This window comes from Cupressus sempervirens, chromosome 4 (genome assembly GCF_028749045.1).
Source record: "Cupressus sempervirens isolate cs-2001-9-10 chromosome 4, ASM2874904v1, whole genome shotgun sequence".
Taxonomy (NCBI): domain Eukaryota; kingdom Viridiplantae; phylum Streptophyta; class Pinopsida; order Cupressales; family Cupressaceae; genus Cupressus; species Cupressus sempervirens.
In genome coordinates, this window is record NC_143121.1 from 466,286,569 (window position 1) to 466,306,084 (window position 19,516).

Consider the following 19,516-nt stretch of genomic DNA (forward strand, 5'->3'; position numbering starts at 1 on the left):
CACCAGTTGTCATTACCATTATATTTAACAATAACTCCTACAAATAAGAATTATTGGTTGAGCTTGAATCTCCCAGGGATCTCCATCTAACAAACGTGTAGTAGACATTTGTAACTATATAATCAACCACTTTTCGGCCATAAAAAGCTTCCATATTATCAACCCAGTCCTTGCCAATCTGCCAGGTGAGATGCTCTATTAAGAGGAATCTATAGTCCCAAAGAAAATTCCAAAATCCTAAACCAGCATTATAATTTGCAACTATCAAGATTCTTTCCGGCTCTCTAGAATCCAAATATTTTTCACACATTAGTTTACACCAAGGTTTTTCTAGGCATTGATACGTCCTCCACACCAACTTCACCCCCAGGGAAATATTTTTTTTGGTGATGCTTCAAAGATTGGCTCCTCCATCTATCTTGGGTAAACAAGTTGTATCCCACTTTATAAGATGAATCTTTTTCTCCTCCTTAGCTCCTTCCCATAAGAATTTTTTGAACAAACTTTCAAAAGCTACTGCACATTTCTTAGTAATTTTATACACTGATAGATAATAAATGGGAATAGCAGATAAAATAGACTTAATCGTGGTGATTCATCCTACTTGAGACAACCATCAATTTTTCTAGGAGGAAATTTTATTTCTAATTTTTTCACCAATCCCTATCCACATTCTGCTGATCCTACTTCTTGCAAATAGTGGTACACCTAGGTAATGAATTTGAAAGGACCCCTCCTCAAAGCCCATAATCTTGATGATAGCCCCTTTCAATTTTTTACAAGTGTGAGTAAAGAAAATCTGCGACTTCTGGACATTCATGACCTGTCCAGAATCTCTTTCATATCTAGATAGCATTGACTTAATGTGTTTGGTTTCCTGAATGGTAGCTTCTCCAAATAATATTACATCATCCAAAAATTGCGAATGAGTAACAGGATCTAAATCATTAGATATAGACACACCTCTCCAATTCCCAAGACTAGAGCAAAGCTTTATAAAGTGGCCTAATGATTTTGCCATTAAAAAAAATAGAAAAGGAGATAGGGGATCTCCTTGTCTAAGGCCATTTGTTGCTTGGAAAAAATTGGAAATGGAACCATTAACAAAAATTGAAAAATGGACTATAGATAAACAAAATTGTATGCATTTAATCGATTCAGGGTAGAAGCCAAACCTTTTTAGAAGATCCACCAAAAAAGACCAGCATACTTTGTCATAAGCTTTACTCACATCCAATTTGATAATCATGCCCGACATCCTTTTGCAATTCATGCTATGTATATTGTCTCCTACTAATATGATACTGTCTGATATTTCTCTACCCGGAACAAATCCATGCTATTCCTTTGAGATAATTCTGCCAAGTAGGGGTTTAAGATAGTTGACCATTGCCTTTGCAATAATTTTATACAAGGTGCTACAAAGAGCAATTGGTCTGAAATCATCCATTGAATTTGGATCACTCTTCTTTCGAATCAAAGCAATAACTATATTGTTTAATTCTTTTACAAATTGGCCCTTATTTCGAAAGGATACGACCACCCTTAAAATATCTTCTCCCATGAACATCCAACACCTTTGGAAAAACTCAGTTGGGAATTCATCCAAACCTACCACTTTGAATGCGGGGTTATCAAAGATTGCCTTCTTGATTTCTTCCAGAGAGAAAGGCTTCATAAGCATCGCATTATCTTCGACTATAATAATATTAGGAATGACATGAAGTAATGAAACATGATTTGAATGTTGGGAGTCAACAGAAGACCCCAATATTTGTTGAAAATGGGAAATTGCTGTAGCTTCAATAGATTCTCTGTTCTCATGCCGCCCTCCCATACCATCTTGAATTTGATTGATACTATTTTGAGCTCTTTTAGCTTTAACAAAGGCATGAAAGAATTTTGTATTGCTGTCTCCATATTGTATCCAAATTTCTCTAGATTTATCTCTCCAATAAATTTCTTCTCTTAGAAGTAGCTCCACAAGTTCTTCCTTTAATGATTTTTCTTTTTCAAATTCTACATTAGTTATCCCTAAGGCTAATAGCAAATTGTTCAGAACTTCCAATTCTTGTTCTACTCTTAGCTTCTCAGAAAAGATGTTTTTGAAAGAGAACTTATTCCATACCTTAATTCATTTTTTGATCTCCTTTAAATGATTAACCATAAGGAAGCTAGGGGTGCCCTTAAAATGATCACTTGACTTCCACCAATTCTGCAAATTATGCAAAAAGGAATCATCTCTTCACCACATGTTTTGAAATCTAAAATTGCTTTTATTCTTCACAAAAGAGGATGAAATAACAAGCTGAATAGGAAAGTGCTACTTGCTCATGAGGTACTACATTCGAAGTTGAGGCTTGATTGGGGGGAGGAGGGACAACATCTTCCATAGCTCTTCTTTTGCTTCTAGTGTTATGAGCAATAAGGACAGAGGTAAGATGAATGATTCTACCTTAAAATCAGAAGCAAACCATTCTGAGTTAATTAAAAATTTGTCTAATCTTTTAGAAATCCTAGTGATATTTGATCTTCAATTCAACCAAGTGATTTTTTTAAGTTACAACATCAAACAACTTGTTGCCATTTATGAATGCTCCAAAATCCTCCATAACTTTCGACACTTTCTTACTACCTTTGGCTTTCTCCTCTATTGCCAATGTGGCATTGAAATCCCCAACCAAAATGAATTTGCTTGTGCCTAATCTAGCAATATACATAGAAAGATATTTCCATATCACACATTTGTCTTCAGTGCAGATAGGGCCATAAATATTAAAGATTAGAAAGGATATATCTTCCTGAATTTTGTCCACCTTGCCTACTGTCCAATTTTCATGCTTTTCCAAAAGAGACATTTTAATTGAGGAAGGTTTCCATAAGAAACCAATTCCTCCTAAAGCCCCTCTTGCTTCTTGAAAATATCCTTCCCATATTTTTCTTGAATGGATGAGGCTAAGAGCTCTGTCCAAATTAAGTTTTGTTTCCTCAATAAGAATTAAATCACAATCCAGTTTTTGAAGCACTCTCAGGAACAAGCACTTTTTATCAAGGGATGCCAATCCCTTGACATTCCAAGATGAAATCTTCATTTCTCACCAAGGGAGTGCATTCCTCCCTTGGCTTTCTTCATAAAATCCCTAACACTAACAATGCCTTTTTCATTTTCTTTCTCCTCTCTTACTTTCTTGTTCGACTTTCTTCCTCTACCCACTTTTGCTTTGCCCAAAAGAATGTTTTCTGATTAACTGATACATCTTGGTTCAATGTTATCGAGTTCATCATTCAAGAAATCCTCCATTGAACACCTATCATACTCGATATCTAAGTCTAATTTGCATTGAATCTTCGAGGATGTCGCCCTAATGCTTAGATTGCCCTTGGTTGAATCTTGCCCTACATACGAACATTCCCCCTCTTTCTTATTAGCCCCTGCCATCAGAGAGATCGGCTTATCCTTCGTTAAAGATTCCATGCTATTGTGTGGAGGGGATTACTTTTTCAACGATATTGCCTCCTCTCTAGCTTCCTTTCTAGAAACCATTGGTCTCTCCTTTCTTTTCCAAATTTTGACTGGTTTTACAATGGTTCTACAATTATTTGTGTCATGATTCTTTAAGCCGCATCTCATACACATCTTCTACTATCATTTTGCTTCTATGGATTGTGTCCAACAAAAATCTCCAGACACCAATTTGATTACTATTAAAAATTATTGTATAGCTGCAATTTTAATCCTAGCGAAAAGATATGAGTCACTATTTACAATTTACTCATCAATTTGCAATAATGTTCCCAATGATCTACCAATATGCTCCAATGATGAGCCTCCCCAAAATTTTAGAGGCAAATTGTACAAATGAATCCAAATGGGATATTGATAAACACCCAGTGGCAACAGATCAAAAATGGTTGCCCAGGTTGAATGAATAATGGATAAATCCCAAAGTACCAAGTTTGGCCAGAAAGGATTGAGTTTCTAGTTCCTTCATCCTAGAAGATAACTATGAAAAAATTCTTGGGCATGAATTTAACAATGGCTTCTTTGCACCAGTTCTTAGAGATCAAAATCCTAGTTTGCTCCCTAGAAACCCTCGTACCAATGAATCTTCCAATGATGGCCAATTTCTTCCACATATCCACATCTTCCTCCACTTCTTTGGGCATTTGAATTTCCAAGAACTCTGCATCCTGAACAAGATTCTCCTCCTTGTTTCTACCATTATTACGTGCAGGTTGCAAACTCTCCCTCCCTTTCACCATCAATTAAAAAAAACTCAATATTGTAAGTTAGTGAATTAAGTAGTAAATTAATTAGCATTAAGACATTGGTCAACATGACTTCCATTGGTTGCCAATTTCATCAAGGCCTAGCTGAGGAAAAGAAGAATCTTGTGTATTTTTCTTATTTCTCAACAATTTAATTTCATCCATTGGTGACTAAAACACAAATTTCTAAGAGAGTGATCTCCTAAAGAGTGAGCTTATTTCTATCAAGTTCCACTTGTATACATACATCAATTTTCTGAATTTCTATAGTAGTTATCATCTCTTCCATTTGTATAGTGTTGTCCAAAACAAAGTCGATTGGAAAACTCAAAGAAAATACACTCGATGTTCCAATAAAAAATGGTCCATTATTTTGTTTATATTTTTTGATTCACATACATAGAAGGAAGAATCTATCATTTGGAAATAAAATAACTTAGTATGGAATACTCATCGATTCTATTGGTATTGAACCTATCTCATTTGACACTTAAGGTAAATAGTCACTGCCATTGTATAAGACAAAATATAATGGTCACTAAATTCTTCTAATTCTGATCTAGAAAAATCTTTAAAGAAAATAACGCAACCAAGAGGTGCTATGGTTTTAAAATTATTTACTCAATCTTTTTCTAATAGTCAAGTTTTTTGAAGTGATAGTTATAGAATAGTTCTCTAAATATCACTATAATAATTCATTTATTTCCTAAAAAATAAAAACTCTAACATAAATTAAGAAAAGAAAAGTTGGAACCTGTTAAGTTTGTAACCAATGCAAAGTTTCCTTGAATGTTTACTTTATGCAATCAAAACTCCTGCCTCTACCATTTTTCCAACTTTGTCCCATGGCTTCCTTTCTTCCTTTCTCCCATGGCTTCTTTTTTAATAATAATTTAATTCATCTTCTAATCTTACCTTCATCCCAAATTTTTTGACCACAATTTAATTTTTATACAGTGCTTCTCCAGTTTGGTGTGAAATCTTAAATGATCAGCCCTTTTTTTGCCAGAGGTGATAAAATTTAAATAGAACTCATAGTTCTTTGCCCACTCCTCCATATTCATAGTTTGCACATTGAAAGCACATAGAAAAATAGATTAATGATAATAATTGTACATGAGTAAAAGCACAAACCTATGTCACCCTTTTACACAGGAAAAAGCTAACAAAAGTATAATTGTTCACCTTCAATGACATAAAACAAGTATTATTATTTAGAATTTCAAAATGAATTAAACTAATGAAATGTGTAGAAATGGATGAAGTTTAGGATTATAATTTGTAATAATTATTTGGAATAAGAAATGATATATTTTCCTATTTTTAAAGATAACTTTTTAGTTGCTGAAAAACACTAAAAATTAGGGGTCTAGTTCCCACCACAAAATGATATAGAAATAAACTTATTCCCCATTGATCTTATTATTATGTTATAGATAACATATATAGCTAGAACAATCAAAAATAAAAATTGGCTTTAGACCTATATTTTCTCCTTTATAACAATTCAAATTTTAACTTGTTTAGATCTATAGTTTTCATCTCCCACCGCATTTTTCAAAAGAAATTTATTATAACCAAAAGAAAAGTTATAGATTTTGGAAGAGGAACCTCTCCTCTAGAACATCATTTAAATTATATTTTATTTTTGATATGATTTAATATTTCTTTCTTTCTCTAAATTGACATCTTCTCGAGTGTTAAAATATGTACTTGTAGATTTTTTAAATTACAATATACTATATCTAATTAAAACACTATGAGCTATATATGAGAATACTCATAACTTTGAGCTCTATAAAATGGTGTTTATATGTTATTAAAATAGAATATAGTAAAAAATAGTAAGAGTTATTGAGATATTAGTTTTCTAAAATAATTTTATTTCTTTAGTAATTGGATACTAACTAGTATAAAAGCTGCATTTAATACACATTTCCAATTGGAAAGGTGTGAGACCATATATAACTTAGCTAGAATAAATTTATCAAGATCATGTGTTCGAAAAAAAAAAAAATTTAGATAGAAATACTCAAATTTAGTCACTATAATAAGTTAGCCTGAAAGGTGACACATCTTTGTACTTTTACCCACATTCATTTTAAAAAATCTCATTTTACTATTTATTTCTTTTTTATATTCATTTCAATCACTTGAAAAAAAAACAATATAGATAAAATAATTTATATGCAAAAGAGAATCATTGAATTAATAGTCATTTTTCTTCATTTGATGCTAAATTGTAAGGAAAAACCAATATCAAAACATTTATTTTTTATTTTTTTAAAAGAAATTTGTACAACATAAAATCTAAAACATTTTTTTCCATATCTAAGTGTGTGTGTGCATAACTACAACATACCATCTGAACCAACCCTACTGAGGAGCTAAATTCCTCTACCTCAACCACCCTTCTACCTTCAGTACTTGCACACTCAAAAAATTGCATGTTCCAAAGCATTAGTATTTCCAACATAATGATAAATAAAATAAAATCTTTAATATGATATCTATTATCAAAATTTATAACCTCAATTACATTTAAATAATACAAAATTTAAACATTAATATTGTCCTATAAATGGAAAACTGAACTTAATTAAAAATCAATCATTTATGACATCTACCAATAGATATAAACATATAAAAATACAACCAAAGCATTAATTTTATATATATATATATATATATATATATATATATATATATATATATATATATATAACAATGATCATAATGACAAGTTAAATTAAATTACTCATCTAATAACATCGACAATAAAAGTCTAATTAGAGTTTATAAAGTTTTTGAATTGAGTCAAGTCATAACATGTCCTAATAAATAGCATGTCAAAAGTTGAGTCATGACATCTCCTCCCCAGTAGGAAGAGACATTGACCCAATGTCCATAGATATTCAATGATCAACATAACATAAAAAAAACTATAGTAGTAATATAAAAGTACTAATCTAAGTAAATGGATGTGGAAAAGATTGATGCATATCATTAGCATCCTCTTAGGTAGCACTATCAATAGAGAACTGGTCCCATTAGACCTTATACTACAAGATTTCTCTATCATGCAATCAAATAGTGTGCTCATCCATGACGCAGGTATGTAAAACCTCCACCACCCCTAGCTCTTGAACCTATAAAGCATGACAATCAAGCATACGAGATGCATCAGGATGATATGACTTCAATAATGAAACATGAAATACCTTATGGATACAGTGCAGATCTTGTGGTAGAGCAAGTCAATAAGTGACATGATTTATGACCTCCAAAACATCAAATGGTTTGACGTATCTTGGTGCAAGCTTAAAAGACTTGTTGAAAGAGATTGAACTCTTATGCAGATGTGTACACACGAACACCTTGTCCCCCACTTGAAATTGTCTAAAAGTATGTTTTTTATCCATGTATCTCTTCTACCTATCCACTTCCTTAAGGGGAGCATGAATTATGACCATCTATTATTCTATCCCCCTGAGCATCTTAGGACCAATCAGAATTTGATCCTCCACTCTATTCCTACTGATAGGTGTGTGACATTTTGGCACATAAAGTGCCTCAAAAGGAACCATTCCAAGATATGCATGATAAGAATTACTATACACAAACTCAAAAAAAGGAAGATATTCCTCCCATTTATTGTGATGATCCATGTAATACATATGAAGTAAATCCTTAACAACTTCATTTACCCTGTCTGTTTGACCATCTGTCTATTGGTGATAAGTAGTGCTAAAATTTAATAGAGTCTCCAATGAAGCATTCAAGGTTGTCCAAAACCTTGATGTCATCCTAATGTCCCTATCAGAGATGATGGTCTTAGGTAGAATAGGTAACCTAAATACCTCTTGTACAAGCTTCTTGACCAACACCAATGATCCATCCTTCAAACTTCTAGGAATAAAATGCACCACCTTGGTCAACTTATCAACTACAACTAATATAACATCACGCCTCCACCTATTCATAGGTAAACCCTATATAAAATCCATAGAAATCACCTTCCATTTGTACTTTGGTATGTCATGAGAATAAAATAATCCTTTTGAATGGATATTCTCAACCTTAACTTGCTGGCATTCTAAACATTGGGCAACAAAAGTGGTTACATCATGCTTCATCCCTAGCCAAATATAAAGTGGCCTCATATCTTCAACCATCTTAGTCACTCTAGGGTCACCTAAATAAGGAGTATTATGCATTTTATCCAGTATAATTTTCCTCAACCCTACATGGTTATGAATATACATACGTCCCTAATATCTCAAAAAAATCTGTGTCAAAATTGTATCCATCAAAATGGTGATCAGATGTACCAATGTGCAATATGGTTTTAACCATCTCATAATGGTCATCACCTAGGAGGTTCCCTAAAACATAATCTCTTAGTCATGTTATAGTAATAGATATAGTAGAGATATGCCTTCTCCTACCAAGAGCATCAACTACCTATTTCTCTTTACCCTTTATGTATTCAATATTGGAGTTATAATCACTGAGAAATTTGGGCCAAAACATCTATCTAGCATTCAAATTTGGTTGAGTGAAGATGTATCTCAAACCCATGTGATCCATTTTCAACTCAAAAGGCTTACCAATAAGATAATGCCTCCACATCCACAAAGCATGAATAATGGGCAAAAACTCAAGATTGTTAGGTGCATAGTTAATCGCATGCTTCTTTAGCTTGTGAGACTCATACGCTACAACTCTACCTTCTTGCATCAACACTCCACCCAAACCATTACCTAAAGCATCAATGATAATTGTGAAATGCCCTTTGGGATAGGGAATCATGATAATAGGAGAAAAGGTGAGCTTTTGTTTCAATAACTAAAAGCCCACCCACACTCATTAGTCCACACATATATCTTCCCTTTTTGTTGTAATGAAGTAATAGGTGTTGCAGTCTTTGAAAATCCCTCTATGAATTTCTAATAATAGCATGCCAAACCCATAATACTTTAAATTTCTCTCACATTCTAAGGAATCGACCATTCAAGAATAGCCCTAATCTTGGAAGGCTCTACTGAAACTCCATTAGCAGTGATGATGTGTCCAAGATAGTGAATTTTTTTTTAATAAAAAGTGTAATTGGCTAACTTTGCATCCAACTTTTTATCAGGAAGATTCTGCAAAACAATGCACAAGTGTTCCTCATGCTCCTCCATAGTCTTTGAATAAATCAGAATGTCATCAATGAAGTTCTCAACAAACTTATCTGGACAATCTTGGAACAAAATGTTCATTAAATTCATGAATTTTGCAAGTGCATCCATAAAACCAAAAGGAAAAATCAAAAATTCATAGTGCCCATATCATGTTCTGAAAGCTATCTTTACTATATCTTCATCCTTGATCTAAAGTTGATTATACCTAGATTGTATATCTTTGAAAACACCTTATCTCCCTTCATCTGATAAAAAATCTCATCTATCCATGGAAGAAATATATCTATTCTTTATGGGAACCTTGTTCAACATCCTATAAAAAAATACATAGGCACAAGGTTCCATCCTTCTTCTTTACAAAAATTATAGGGGTAAAAGCACAAACCTATGTCACCCTTTTGTAAAGGAAAATGCTAAAAAAAGTATAACTATTCAACTTGAATGACATAAACTTGGTATTATTATTTTAAATTTTAAAATGAAGTAAAATAATGAAATGTGTAGAAATGGATGAAGTTTAGGATTATAATTTTTAATAATTATTTGGAATAATAATTGATATTTTTTCCTAATTTTTATAGATAATTTTTAGCTATTGAAAAATGTTGAAAAATAGGGAGTCTAGTTCCTAACACAAAACTAGATGGAAATAAACTTAATTCCCTTTGATCTCAAACTATGTTATGGATAACATATATTACTAGAACAATTAAAAATAAAAATCAGCTTTAGAACCATATTTTCTCTTTTATAATAATTCAAATTTCAACTCACCTAAAATTGATAGTTTTCAACACAAATCTATTCTAACTAAGAGAAAAAATATACATATTAAAAGAGGACTCTCTCCTCTAGAACGTCATATAATTTTTTAAAAAAATTTATATGATTTAGTATTTTTTTCTTTCTCAAAATTGACATCTTTTCGAGTGTTCAAATATGTGCTTGTAGAAATTTTTAATTATAAAATACTATATCTAATTAAAACACTATATATGAGAATATTCTTGACTTTGAACTCTATAAAATGGTAAGAGTTGTTGAAATGCCACTTTTCTAAAATAATTGTATTTCTTTACTAATTGGATACAAACTAGTAAAAAACTTGCATTTAATAGATATTTCCAATTGGAAATGTGTGAGACCATATATAATGTAGCCAGAATGGATTTATCTAGATTGTATGTTTGGAAAAAAATGATTCCATAGATAGAAATAATCAAATTCAGTCATTCTAATAAGTTAGCTTGAAAGGTGATACAACTTTGTACTTTTACCCATAGGTTCTCTGCACAGTGACATGCTTAGACATATAAACCCTTTGTCCAAAAATTCTTGTAACTATACCTTAAGATTGTACATCTTGGTCATGGTCATCTTATAGGGTGCCTTGGATTAAGGCTCTACACCTGACTTAATATCAATAGAGAAATCAAATTCTCTCTTAGGAAGTAGTTTAGAAAAATCCTCAGGAAAAACATCCCAAAACTCTTATAAAATTGGGTAATCATCTATGGAAGGTATATGATCTTCAAGATCTTTCACATGTACAACATAAAGCTTACATCCTTCTTCTTAGCCTTCTTTAACTACATAGCTGAAATATACCTAACCACTATCAACCTCATAATCCTATTCACCACTACTAGATTCCCAAAGTCATTAAAGCATTCTACTAACTTATCCTCACAATTTACTCTTTCCTTATGCTGAGTAAGACAATTAATGTGAAGAATACCATCATATGAACCATGTGAAACTATATATAAATTTACTTTCTTGTGAAAATTTGGAAGTTCTAACTCACTATAGGATAGACATTTCTCTACTCCTTGCTATGTCTAGTTTTCATACACAACTTACCAAGGGTTAGCCATATAACCAACTTTATCTAGAATTTTAACTACTACACTAGGATCTACAAAAGACTTTGGAGCATTAGTATCAATCAAAATAGAAACTTCACAACTATAAAGCTTACTAGTCAACTGTAAAGGAGTTGCCTAAAACTTTGCTAGGATATGGTCCACAACTGGATGAATTTGGTGTTCAACCTTTGGTCCATTTCTAGGTGCATTCCACTAAGGAAATCTAGCTACATAGTGATCACCCTGATATACAAAAAAATCACCATGAGGTCATGATTGAGCTGCTGATTTATCATTCATATCCCAGTTCCTATTAAGTTATTACCATTATTGTTCTTGTTGTTGTTACCACCTCTACCCTTGTTATGTCCTTGGAAATTCTTGTTATTTCTCTTTTGTGATTCTCCTTGTCTCTTTCATTTCATGTTACTCATCTTCTATCAACCACCCTATTACTTTTTATCTAAAAATTTTCTCTTGAAAGATCAGTTATTGAAGGCTTTTACTAGAGCTAAATCTTTTAATCGTTGTTCATGTTTCAATGCCTTCCTCAATGCACAGTCCATAGATTTTTGCTCATGCATTTCCACCTCATTATAGATCTTGAGATGTAACCCCATGATGAACTTATGAGTCCTAAAAAATTCACCATTTTGATACTGAGGAACATATTTAACCAGATGACAAAACAATTCATGATACTACATAATGGACATGACTCCCAAGATCAATTTGTAGAACATCGATGCCTACTTTTCATAAAGTAGCTAAGACAACCATCATTTATAGAAATAATGTAGGAAGTCTTCCCATGATATCTCACAATTTTGTAACTTCTTCTCAGCCATAACATTTTCCCACCATTTTTTCACTTTACTAACTAGCTAAAAGGGAGCCCATACTACTATGGATTTTCTAGTGAAATTATGGACATGAAAATACTTTTCCATGGTAGCTATCCAAGATTTTGCCTTCTCTCCTAAGGTCTTGGCATTAAAGGTATGATGTGTGACCTTCTTGAGGTCCTTACTGAGATCCTCTATGATTTGGACCCTATCATGAACTAATTTAGCCATCCTATAGTCAAATTCTTCCTTATGTTACTCTTCATTCCTTCTATCTTTCTCTTGTTTACTCTGAGCCTCAAGCAATCCATCATCCTCCCTTTTCTTCTATCTTCTTCCTATTGACATACATCTTCCCTAGGTTCATCCTCCTTATCCTATCATCCTCTCATGACATTTTCTATGTCATCCATATGTTGTCCCTGTTGAGTGAGGAGCACCACAATTTGGTCCAGCCTTTGTTTTTTAGGCTCATCCTAAGGACCATTGTTGCCTCCATCCCTATTGCCTCTATGAGAATACATGATGATAGATTACTCTTGTTCCAAGAGTAGACCATGTAACATTAGCATTAGTAAGACCTTAGGTCCTAGTATTAAACATAGCTCTAATACCACATGTAAAAAAAAAAAAACTACTAACATTGCCACATACGTAAAATAATACATAAAATGAAAAAATCTAAATTTGAAAAGTCAAATGTCAACTACAAGCAATTACTTGTTCTAATTTTATACCGAGTTGCAAATTTTGATACAACTTTCAAATGGGTTACAAAGACTAATCATGTCATTTATAACTCATACAAGTTGACCACATGTCAGTACTTTAAATACATAAAATGCTAAAACATATATATAAACATATCGATCTTATGTCAAAAACTATATCAACTTGCACACTTAACATAAGCATAGCATCAGTACATCATATGATATAAATCATATGATAACATAAAACATATAAAATAACATGTTATCAAACCTGTGAGTCCATCTGCATGTAGTCCTATCTCTAAGCCATCCAAATGATGTCCATATGTTATCATGAGATGAAAGAGTGGTCCAAGAACTTTTACCATCCAACCATGGAGTGGTTATCTCCTCAAGGTTCTCCGGTTAAGAAGAACTACCCGACCCTGGAACAAGAAGACTAGCAACTTGGCACAATTAGTTTAGAAGGATCTAGTTTAGCCAAGTACCTAACTATACTTTACAAATATGCCTAATGGAAAGCATACACATTCCTGCCAAGCTCATGAATTTTTTTTAATTTAATGGTTCTAATTCATGTTACAATTTTTCTATGTTCAAGTATTTTAATTTGGTATGTTCTAGTGAACTATTGAAACATGATTTCATAACTAGTGTTTCAATTTCTATATGTATACTATACAACACACCTCTCTCTAGCCCATCCTCACCTTGTCGCCATCCCTTGGTCATCCCCCTACCATCCTAAAAATGAGGCCCATTTTCCTCGCATCCCAAAAACTCGTCCTAACGTCCCAAAGTAAACCCATACTAGTGTAACATCGAAATAAATAGTATATATATGTAATATGAAATTTGTGATATGAACTACCCTATAGCAACTAGTTTCCATTAGACTCATAGTCTCTTGGCACCATTAGATTCAACCAAATGCTATATTAAAAATGCATTAAGCATCGGTTTATATAAAGCCAACCTCTTAAATGTTTGCACCTCTCAAATCAACCTCTCCAAGTATAACACAAAAACCTGCTAAAGACATGAAATGAACTTTACATTAGTTTTACTCTTTAACCTACTCAATAAATGACCTTGCTTTCATGTCCAACATTATGTTTGCCTAGGAAAAAGATGAAACTAACATTACCTATTGTTGTGTCTGTATTCTAAATGTATGTTATGATAGGTAATGTAGCTTAACATAGATTTTTTAAGTATCCACTAAAGTAAGAAGAAAGCTTTAGCTGATCTTTGACAACATCTATAACTGGCTTAACTTAACTGCATCATGCATGCCATGAGATGTTGCATTGGCTTCATATTGAAGGTGTACTATTTTAATAATAATAGCCACAATTATTGGTATCTTCTATAATATGAGTAAATAATAAAAGATTTATCTAGAAAAAAAATTAGGTTTGGCATTTTTCTAAAACATTCTCTTCAACTTTTTCCAAAGAACTAGATCTGATTTGGCTGACTTTTGAAGAAAGTATAGTAGTTTTGGAAAGTTTATTCATTTGATCTTTTGAAAAGTTTATTCATTTGACCCTTAATTCAACTAAAAAACTTTATATTTCCTAGAATCTACGGAACTTAAATTTTGGATGTTTAAATCAAAAGAAGTGAAAATTTCAGCTTTGAAGTTTGAAAACTCTTAATAAAATAGAGTTTGTAAAAAATATTGAAACAAAATTTCCCAAATATAGTTCTTCTAAAATAAAAGATCAGCATACCAAACATGTCCTATATAAATTGTAAACCTTACATGTCTAAAACTATATTAAATACACTTCAAGTGAACGAAATAATCTTGCCATGTAGCTACCTAATTAATGTCGATAGGCATTCTATAATGGCAGAATGGATGGAGTGGGAAGGTGTGAGCATGTTAATGTTAACTTTTATTCTTCTAGGTTAAGTTTGACAACCATCTACATGTCAAAAGTTTAAATCTTATTATAAATAGAATATACATTTGAAAATAGTTTAATAAATACCACATAAAATATTTGTTTAAATTATAATATTTAGAGATATAAATCATCCTTTTTAAGAAATTAAAATAAAAAGCTTAAGTTAGTAAAAAATTAAATAAATAGAGATAAAGGAAAAATAAATAATTTTAGATATAGTAAATTAAATTATTATTTTTCTATAGTGGATATCTATTGGCATTTCTTTAGATAGATTTATTTAAGATATCTATGCTAGTACAAAAAGTAATATACATAAAGATGAATAAATATGATAATACCTATTATAATGCTTAATATAGAGTCATTTGATAGGAATCTTGAAAGCAATTGATTTATTAGAAAAAGATGAATAAATTCTATCCACATTATATCAACTTTTTAGTATGTAATGTTTATATAATTTTTAATTAATTAATTTAATTCTAATATATTTTCAATATATTTATAAAAGGTCAAATTATTCATTATATTATAATAATGTATAGTTTTAATAATTATTTCTATGAATTTTCAAAACTATTGTTAAAACCTATGTGCAAAACAACAAAAGTGTTAAAATAGAAATTTAAAGTAGTTTTGAATAAATAGATAATAGAGAGACAATATATAGCCTGGAAATTAGGATAAGACAAAACAATTCAAATATTTTATAAAAAATAATATTGGACAAATTCACAACTCTCCATGTAATTAATATATATAAATTCTAACTAATAGAGAAAAGATCATTTAATTAATAGTTAATAAGAGTATAGTACTTAGCAATTGGGCAAGTACAATAAGAATTTAATCTAAACTAACTTTAAAATTTAACTATTTATTTTTCTTGAATAATATAATATATAAACTTAGAATGCTAATATAGATTTTTAAAAACTACCTAGTTTTAATCCTAATGATAATATTTTTTTATTTTTTTTATTATATTATACATACATACATATGTCAATCTTTCAAAATACATAAAGAGATCTTTCACATTTTTGGTACCATAGATATTTAAAACTTATCTTATAAAAACCTCTACAAAAGTTGTATTCTTGAAGACTTTAATGAGAAAAGAAAGTTTGATTATTGAAATATAAATATAGTAATGTGAAGTATTTATATCATTGTATTTGAGGGATTATTTTTTTTTATTTCAACTAATTGAATTTAAACTTAAGTATTTTATTTTGAATTTTAAATTTTGATTTCTTAAATTTCTAATGTGTGTGTGTCTATATATATATATATATATGAAAATTCTAATTTCTAAAATAAATTGAACTATTTTATCTCATTATTTGTGGTGTTATGGGGTGAATTTCTAAGAATCACCATCCTTAGATTATGAAGCAATATTCTCCTATGTATAAATAAGAACTATATAATATAAATATAATAAATTTTTAATAAAATAAAAATGTCAATACATAAATATAATTAAGCTATAATAATTTATATTTATATAGTAAATTATATATAATTTATAATTTTATATAATATATAAAATTTAGTATTAAATAATTTTAAAAAATTGATTGATAAATGTTTTGATCTTATTAAATTCAAAACTAGATTTTAATAAAATATTAAACTTTTCATTAATCTATATTAAATATTGTCATTGCAATCAAATTAATTGATTCTATATTATAATTATTAGAATAAACATATTATTCTATCTAATTAATTATGAAAAATAGGCACCTATTGTTTTGTATTAGATAAACAAGTTTTACAGGGAACTTCAAACCCAATAGTTAATACAAAAAAAGGCTGATAATAAGCGTGAAAACCCAGCCAAAAAATTTAAGTTGATAGGATGATAATAAGCATTAACCTAGCCAAAAGAAAGAGCTTTGAGAAAAGACCAGGAAAAAAGACAAGCAAAGCTATGGCCTAAAGCTAGAACAAAAAGCCAAAAGACAACGATAAAGAAAAGAATAGGCGAGAGTTATTTCTCTTTCTTTTGCTCCAGATCTTGCATAACCTGAGTAGCCTCAAAGGCCAATTGATTCTCCTCCACTTCCATCTATTGCGCCCTTTGGTTCCCCTGGTCCTGATCAGGAATGGAGTTTTCCTTTGCAGAGTCATCCTCCATTCTAGCTTCATCCTTGTCTTTTCCATCCTCATCTTCATGCATTTCTCTGTCTTTGATCCAGCCCATAAGAGAGATGATGTTGTTTTTAATGGAGCTTAACAAGGAGAACATCTGATTTGCAAGGTTGTGATTGTAGTTTTCTAGGTTGTGTATCCTTTTTTCTGCCAGACTGAGCCTGTCAGTTGAATCCATCCTCCTGTTAGCATCCATCCCTTTCCTTGTTGCCTCAGTATGTTTCACCTAATCTTTGACCTCCTTGAGCTTGTGGAAAAGCCATTTGATTGATCTAAAATTATCAATCATACTGTTACAAGCATTATTCAAGAGGTTCATCCATGTCTTCCTGGCTCTGTCTGAAATAGCCACAATCATCGGATCAATGAGTTCTTCCAGCTGCTGTTCTTCTTGATTATCCATGAGGATTTGGGGATTCATGGCCTCCCTGAAGATGCCCATCTTGGAAGTCTTGACATTGAAGTTGATCCACACTTTCCTCCTATCATTGGTCTGCACTTCCCCTTTTGCATACCCAGCTTTCTCCTCTTTCTGCTCCTTAGGATGGAGATGGACAGGAGAAAGAGGCACATAGACACCTCCTCAAATTGAGAGCGCACATCCTCCAAACTCTCCCTCTTGCATTTCTTCCTTCCACTTTCCTCCTTAATTTCCTCCTGCGTCTCCTTAACCAACTCCTCAGATTCTAGTTCCTCCTCATCATCCCTATCTCCCTCCTTAGCCTTCTCAGGAGGCTTCTGCCCGAGATCCCTAGGGCTTTTTTTGCTAGGGGTTATGGGAGAGGGTGATTTTTTAGCATGGTAAGTCATTGCTTTCCTCAAAGAAGAGATCACTCCTTTCTTAGAGATGAGGCTCTATATTTCATCTGAGTTAGAGGAGTAACTAGAACTACCATACTCCACATTCTCTGTCTAAGGGGGGGCAATGCTTATAGTCAAAGCTTTGAAGTGCTTGTGGATAAGCAGCAGTAACCCCTCGTATAGAGCTGGGTTTGCGATGAGCTTCTTTCTGAAGCTGTCCACCGCCTTGCTCATTGAGGTTAATAGATAACAAGGAAAGGAAATTTTGGCATTATTCCAAAAATGATTCAAAATGACAAAGTGGTGGGTTTGAGCTCTATCAAACCTAGGGTCCAAAGTAATGTACTCGATAATAGCTTTGAGAACATACCTCCACCGCTTCTTCATTTAGTCAGGGACATATTAGGTGTCAATTTTTTCAGTGCCTTCAATTCCTTCTCACTCTCCACAAAGTCCCTAACTGCATTGGCCAAGAGATTCTTATCCCTAAAGAATTTAAAACCCTCGATAGGGATTTCGGTGATAGTCGCAATCACCTCCTCTGTTATCTAGAAGTTGATACCATTCACCTTCACCCTACCATCCTTCTAGGACCCCACCATACTTTTGGTCACCTCCTAATCGAATCCATGCAGCTTCATGATATAATTGGTAACCCCACCCTCTTCAAGCTTTTCCCACACTTTTGGCCTACGTCTCAATTTCTCAAAATCTCCCACTGGCTCCTTTCTACATCTCTCGCTTACCATTTTTGCACACTGCACACCCACTTTACTCATGTGGTTTTCACTCTATGACTGAAATGGACCTCCAAGAGTAAGCAAAGAACATAGAAAAATAACCCTGTTGTTGCCCCAGAAGCAATTGTGATAAACAACCCACAAAGCATGTCGATTAATCAATAATGGATTACTACATTTACAATTTCCCATGCTTCTATTGTGAAAAGTACCCTTATTTCTTAACCCCTTCATATTCATAATTAAAGCTTGATTTTATCTATACTTCCTTGGATTTTATCCAAGTCAATCAAACTTTTAATATCCACCGGCAAATAAGTTCTGGAAAGCCAAGTCATTTTTTGGTCTGTGCTGACCCCTATATTTGTAAACCTATTGACAATCGATTTTGCTTCCCAGAAAGTATGGGTGACATGGATTCTATTAAATTTGGTGAGGGTCTCTCTAGTCTCATCAATAAGATTCACAATCATCCATGATGGATATGATTTTCCATTGATACACTTTATAATGTTATTTGAGTCCCCTTCGAGCCATAAATTGGTAACCTCAATTTCAAAAGCCAATTTTACTACATTGCACGTTGTGGTTGCTTCCACAAAATGATTTGTTTGGAAACCCAATGGGAGAGAAAAAGCTGCAATACTATCTCCATTTTCATTCCTTATCACACCTCCACTACTTGAGGATCTAGGGTTGCCCTTGGAGGCTCCATCAAAGTTGGCTTTGTGCTAGCCTTTAGGGGGGAGGAGCCACTTGGCTTCCTGTCTTTTCCTCGCTCTGTCTTTTACCTTATCCTTTTTCCTGCCTCCTATCTCAAAAATGCCCCCCTTCCTCATTGAAAAATTATCCTTTATGTTACTGAAGATCTTCCTTCCAACAACTAAATTCAGATTCTCCCTATCTCTAAAAATTTCATTGTATCTCTCCTTCTATATGCTCCAAAAAAAATGGGGCAGGAGCCAAGAGCTAATTTCCTGCAAGGTAGACCCATTGAACATGCCATGCCATTGAT